Source organism: Cetorhinus maximus, chromosome 21, assembly GCF_964194155.1.
Source record: "Cetorhinus maximus chromosome 21, sCetMax3.hap1.1, whole genome shotgun sequence".
NCBI lineage: Eukaryota > Metazoa > Chordata > Chondrichthyes > Lamniformes > Cetorhinidae > Cetorhinus > Cetorhinus maximus.
The window spans coordinates 78364212-78373326 of NC_135899.1; the positions used below are offsets into that span (position 1 = coordinate 78364212).

At 48.3% G+C, this 9115-nt stretch overlaps 1 protein-coding gene across 1 annotated transcript in view; it reads right to left on the reverse strand.

Annotated features, from left to right (window-relative positions):
• The window catches only part of LOC144695185 (protein lin-28 homolog A-like), a 357085-nt gene that overhangs the window by 247121 nt on the left and 100849 nt on the right, over positions 1–9115 (reverse strand). The gene's annotated exons all lie outside the window — the stretch shown is intronic.

Below are 9115 nucleotides of genomic sequence, written 5' to 3' on the forward strand. Positions count from 1 at the left end.
CACACACACACACCCAGAAACACACAAACACACCCAGAAACACACACACACACACCCAGAAACACACAAACACACCCAGAAACACACACACACACACCGAAATACAGACACACACACAGAAACACACACACACACCCAGAATCACACACAAAGAGCCAGAAACACACACACAGACACATACCCATAAACACACACACACACACGCCCAGAAACTCTCACACAGACACACACTGAGAAACACACACACAGACACACACCCAGAAACACACATACACACTCCCAGAAAGACACACACAGACACTCACCTAGAAACACACACACATACAGACACACAACCTGAAACACACACACATACACCCAGAAACACAGACACACACCCAGAAACACACATCGAGAAACACACACACCCAGAAACAGACACACACATACGCCCAGAAACACACACTCACACACACAGAAACACACACACCCAGGAACACATGCACACACACACACCCAGAAACCCACGCACACACACACACCCAGAAATACACACACACACATCCAAAAACACACACACACCCAGAAATAGATACATACACAAATCCAGAAACACACACACACCCAGAACTACATAAACACAGAATCCCAGAAACACACACACACCCAGAAACACATACACAAACACACCCAGAAACACACACACGGAAATACACACACACACACACACACACACACACACACACACAGAAACACACACACACACCCAGAATCACACACAAAGAGCCAGAAACACACACACAGACACATACCCATAAACACACACACACACACACCCAGAAACTCTCACACAGACACACACTGAGAAACACACACACAGAAACACACATACACACTCCCAGAAAGACACACACAGACACTCACCTAGAAACACACACACATACAGACAAACAACCTGAAACACACACACTCATACACCCAGAAACACAGACACACACCCAGAAACACACACACACCCAGAAACAGACACATACATACGCCCAGAAACACACACTCACACACACACACACACACACAGAAACACACACACCCAGGAACACACGCATACACACACACCCAGAAACCCACACACACACACACACCCAGAAATACACACACACACTTCCAAAAACACACACACACACACCCAGAAATAGATACATACACAAATCCAGAAACACACACACACACACACACACCCAGGACTACATAAACACAGAAACCCAGAAACACACACACACACACCCAGAAACACATACACAAACACACCCAGAAACACACACACACACGGAAATACACACACACACACACACACGGAAACACACACACCCGGAAACACAAACACGTGGAAACACACACACCCGGAAACACAAACACCCGGAAACACAAACACCCGGAAACACACACACACATCCAGAAACATACACACACACCCAGAAACACACACAGAAACGCCCAGAAACTCATACACCCAGAAAAACACACAACCAGTAACACACACACAGAAACACCCAGAAACACACACACCCAGGAACACACGCACCGAGGAACACACACACCCAGGAACACACGTGCCCAGGAACACACGCTCCCAGGAGCATACGCACCCAGAAACACACGCACCCAGGAACAAATGCACACAGGAACACACGCTCCCAGAAACACATGCACCCAGAAACACACGCACCCAGAAACACACGCACCCAGAAACAAACACACACACACAGAAACACACACACACAGAAACACACGCACCCAGAAACACACGCACACATACCCAGAAACACACACAGCCGGAAACACAAACATCCAGAAAAACACACAACCAGAAACAGAAACACAGAAACACCCAGAAACACACGCACCCAGGAGCACATGCAACCAGGAGCACACGCACCCAGGAGCACTCGCACCCAGGAGGACACGGACCCAGGAGCACAGGCACCCAGGAGCACATGCACCCAGGAACACACGCACCCAGGAACACACGCACCCAGGAACACACACACCCAGGAAAACACGCACCCAGGAACACACGCACCCAGGAACACACGCACCCAGAAACACACGCACCCAGAAACACACGCACCCAGAAACACACGCACCCAGTAACACACGCACCCAGAAACACACGCACCCAGAAACACACGCACCCAGAAACACACGCACCCAGAAACACACGCACCCAGAAACACACGCACCCAGAAACACACGCACCCAGAAACATACGCACACACCCAGAAACACACACACACCCAGAAACACACACGCACACCCAGAAACACACACAAACAAGCACACACAATCATAAAAAGACACACACACCCAGAAAAATACACAAACACATGCACATCCAGAAACACACACCCACACACAAGCAAAAGGCCAGAAGCACACACCCACACACAAACACACACCCAGAAAATTTCACCCACCGACACACATCCTGACACACAGACACACACACCCAGAAACACACACATGCACACACCCAGAAACACACAAATGCACACAGACACACGGAAACACACACACACAGAAACACAAACACAGACACGCACACACGCACATCCAGAAACACACACCCACACACAAACAAAAGCCCAGAAGCACACACCTACACACAAACACTCACCCAGAAACACTCACCCACCGACACACATCCTGACACACACACACCCAGAAACACACACATGCACACACCCAAAAACACACAATTACACACACACATCCAGACAATAACACACCCCCAGACACACACACAGAAACACACACACACACACAAAAACACCTACACACACATACCCAGAAACACACACACACACCCAGAAACGCAGACACACCCGGAAACACACACACACAGACAGAAACACACATACACACACCCAGAATCACACACAAAGAGCCAGAAACACAAACACAGACACATACACATAAACACACACACAGACACACACCCAGAAACTTTTACACACTCACACACCGAGAAACACACACACAGACACACACCCAGAAACACACACACACCCAGAAACATACACACAGACACTCACCTAGAAACACACACACATACAGACAAACAACCAGAAACACACACACACACACACACACCCAGAAACACACACACACGCATGCAGAAACACACGCACCCAGAAACACACGCACCCAGGAACACACGCACCCAGGAACACACGTACCCAGGAACACACGCACCCAGAAACACACACACCCAGAAACACACACACACACCCAGAAACACACACGCACACCCAGAAACACACACGCACATCCAGAAACACTCACACACGCACACACACCCATAAAAAGACACACACACCCAGAAACATACACACACAGGCACATCCAGAAACACACACCCACACACAAACAAAAGGCCAGAAGCACACACCCACACACAAACACACACCCAGAAACACACACACACACCCAGAAACACTCACACACACACACCAATAAAAAGACACACACCCAGAAACATACACACACACATGCACGTCCAGAAACATACAGTCACACACAAACAAAATGCCAGAAGCACACACCCACACACAAACACACACCCAGAAACACTCACCCACCGACACACATCCTGACACAGACACACACCCAGAAACACACACATGCACACAACCAAAAACACACAAATACACACAGGCACAGAGACACACACAAACACCCAGACAATAACACACCCCCAGACACACACACAGAAACTTACACACACACACAGAAATACACCCACACACCCAACCAGAAAAATACACACACACACCTATCCAGAAACACACACACACACCCATCCAGAAACAGATACACATACCCACCCAGAAACACCCACACACACACACACACAGAAACACACACACACACACACACACACAGAAACACACACACACACACACCCAGAAACACACACAAACAGAAACACACACACACACAGAAACACACACACCCAGAATCACACACAAAGAGCCAGAAACACACACACAGACACATACCCATAAACACACACACAGACACACGCCCAGAAACTCTCACACAGACACACACTGAGAAACACACACAGAGACACACACCCAGAAACACAAACATAAAGACAAACAACCAGAAACGCACACACACACACGCACCCAGAAAGACATATACACACACATCCAGAAACACACACACACACACCCAGAAACACACACACACACACACAGAAACACACACACACCGAGAAACACACACTCCCACAAACACATACACACACACACGCCCGGAAACACACACTCACACAACCGCACAGAAACACACACAAATACACCCGCACAGAAACACACACACACACACACCCAAAAACAACAACACACACTCGGCCAGACACACACACACACTCACACAAAAACACACACAAACTCACCCAGAAGCATACACACACACACACACACCCAGAAACACTCACACAGCCTCACCCAGAAACACAACACACCTCCACCCAGAAACACACACTCACCCCCACCCAGAAACAAACACACACACCACCCAGAAACACATACACAAACACACACACACAAGCACACACACACACACACCCAGAAACACACACACCCAGAAACACACACACACACACTCACCCAAAAACACACACACACTCACCCAAAAACAATAGCACACACTCAGCCAGACACACACACGCTCACACAGAAAAACACACTCACCCAGAAACACACATACACGCACCACCCAGAAACACACACACAGCCCCACGGAGAAACACACACACACACCCATCCAGAAACACATACTCACCCCACCCAGAAACAAACACACACACACACCACCCAGAAAGACACGCACACACACACACCCAGCCAGAATCAAACACACACCCTGAAACACACACACACACCAAGAAACACACACACCCAGAAACACACACACAGACACACCCAGAAACACACACACACAAAAACACAGAAACACACACACACACACAACCAAAAACACACACACACACACCCGGAAACAAAAACACCCGGAAACACACAAACGCACCCAGAAACACACACGCACCCAGGAACACACGCACCCAGCTACACACGTACCCAGCAACACACGCACCCAGCAACACACGCACCCAGCAACACACGCACCCAGCAACACACGCACCCAGCAACACACGAGCCCAGCAACACACGCACCAAGCAACACACGCACCCAGAAACACATGCACCCAGCAACACATGCACCCAGAAACACACGCACCCAGAAACACACGCACCCAGAAACACACGCACCCAGACACACACGCACCCAGACACACAGGCACCCAGACACAAACACAAACACCCAGAAACACACACGCACACACAAAAACACACACGCACGCACAGAAACACAAACACACACACGCACATCCAGAAACATACCCCCACACACAAACAAAAGCCTAGAAGCACACACCCTCACACACACACACACCCAGAAACACTCACCCACCGAAATACATCAAGAAACACACACACACCCAGAAACACACACATGCACACTCCAAGAAAAACACAAATACACACAGACACAGAGACACACACACAAACCCAGACAATAACACACCCCCAGACACACACACAGAAACATACACACACACACCCAGAAATACACACACACACCCAACCAGAAAATTACACACACACACCTATCCAGAAACACACACACACACCCATCCAGAAACAGACGCACATACCAACCCAGAAACACACAAACACACACACAGAAACACACACAGACGCACACACACACACAGAAACACACAACCAGAAACATACACACACACCCAGAAACACCCACACACACAGACACACACAGAAACACACACACACACCCAGAAACACACACACACACACAGAAATACAAGCACACAACCACAAACACACACACACCAAGAAACACACACACACACAGAGACACACACACCCAGAAACACACACACACCCAGAAACACACAAACACACACACACCCAGATGCACACACACACACAGACACACACACCCATAAACACACACACACACTCCCAGAAACACCCACACACACACACCCAGAAACACACACACACCCAGAAACACACACAAACCCAGAAACACACACACTCCCACAAACACATACACACACACACGCCCAGAAACACACACACACGCCCAGAAACACACACACACACAACCGCACAGAAACACACACACCAAAAACAACAACACACACTCAGACAGACACACACACACACTAACACAAAAACACACACAAACTCACCCAGAAGCATAGACACACACACACACCCAGAAACATACACACAGACACTCAACTAGAAACACACACACATACAGACAAACAACCAGAAACACACACACACTCAGAAACAGACACACGCACACACAACCAGAAACACAGACACACACCCAGAAACACTCACACACACACACACACATCCATAAAAAAACACACACCCAGAAACATACACACACACATGCACAACCAGAAACATACACTCACACACAAACAAAAGGCCAGAAGCACACACCCACACACAAACACACACCCAGAAACACTCATCCACCAACACACATCCTGACACACACATACACACACCCAGAAACACATACATGCACACTCCCAAAATCACACAAATGCACACAGACACCCGGAAACACACACACACACACAGAAACACAAACACACACACGCCCATCCAGAAACACACACCCACACACAAACAAAAGCCCAGAAGCACACACCCACACACAAACACACACCCAGAAACACTCACCCACCGACACACATTTTGACACACACACACACCCACAAACAAACATGTGCACACCCAAAAACACACAAATAGACTCAGACACACACACATACCCAGACAATAACACATCCCCAGACACACACACCCATCCAGATATACACACACACACCCAACCAGAAAAATACACACACACACCTATCCGCAAACACACACACACACCCATCCAGAAACAGACACACATACCCACCCACAAACACACACCCACACGCACACAAACACACACACAGGAACACACAACCAGAGACATACACACAGACACACACCCAGAAACACACACACAAAAACACACACACAGAGAGAAACACACACACACACACAAACATAGACAGAAACACACACACACCCAGAAACACACACAAAGAGCCAGAATCACACACACAGACACACATCCAGAAACTCTCACACAAACACACACCCAGAAACACAAACAAAAGCTCAGAAGCACACGCCCACACACAAACACACACCCAGAAACACTCACCCACCGACACACATCCTCATACACACTCACATACACACACACAGAAACACACACATGCACACACCCAAAAACACACAAATACACACAGACGCACATACACACACACACAGACAATAACACACCCCCAGACACACACACAGAAACATACACACATACACGCCCAGAAATACACACACACACCCAACTAGAAAAATACACACACACACCTATTCAGAAACAGACACACATACCCACCCAGAAACACACAAACACACACAGAAACACACACACACACGCACACACACAGAAACACACAACCAGAAACATACACACACACACACACAGAAACATCCACCCACACACACACACACACACACACACACACAGGAACACACACACAAACCCAGAAACACACACACACACCCAGAAACACACACACACACACCCAAAAACACACACACACCCAGAAACACACACACACACCCAGAATCACACACAAAGAGCCAGAAACACACACAAAGACACATAGCCATAAACACAAACACAGACACACACTCAGAAACACACACTCACACATCCAGAAACACACACCCTCACACCCAGAAACACACACACTCACACCCAGAAACACACACTCACAACCAGAAACACACACACTCACAACCAGAAACACACACACTCACACGCAGAAACACACACACACACACCCAGAAACACACACACACACACACCCAGAAACACACACACACACAGAAATACACACACACAAAAACACAGAAACACACACACATATACCCAAAAACACACACACAAACACCCGGAAACACACACACCCTGAAACATACACCCAGAAACTCACGCACCCGGGAACACACACACCCAGAAACATGCACACACACACGCACATCCAGAAACACACAACCACACACAAACAAAAGCTCAGAAGCACACACCCACACACAAACACACACCCAGAAACACTCACCCACCGACACACATCCTGACACACACAAACACACACCGAGAACCACACACATGCACACCCAAAAACACACAAATGCACACAGACACACGGAAACACACATGCACACAGAAACACAAAAACATACACGCACATCCAGAAACACACACCCACACACAAACAAAAGCCCAGAAACACACACCCACACACAAACACACACCCAGAAACACTCACCCACCGACACACATCCTGACACACACACACACCCAGAAACACACACATGCACACACCCAAAAACACACAAATACACACAGACACACACACACACACACACACACAGACAATAACACACCCGCAGACATACACACAGAAACATACGCACACACACACCCAGAAATACACACACCCAACCAGAAAAATACACACACACACCCTTCCAAAAACAGACACACACAACCATCCAGAAACAAACACACATACGCACCCAGAAACACACAAACACACACACACACAGAAACACACACGCACACACACACACAGAAACACACAACCAGAAACATACACACACACACACACACCCAGAAACACCCACACACACACACACAGAAACACACACACACACACACCCAGAAACACACACCCAGAAACACACACACACACAGAAACACACACACACCAGCACACACCGGGAAACACACACCCAGAAAAACCCAGAAACTCACGCACCCAGGAACACACGCACCCAGGAACATACGCACCCAGGAACACACGCACCCAGCAACACACGCACCCAGTAACACACGCAGCCAGAAACAC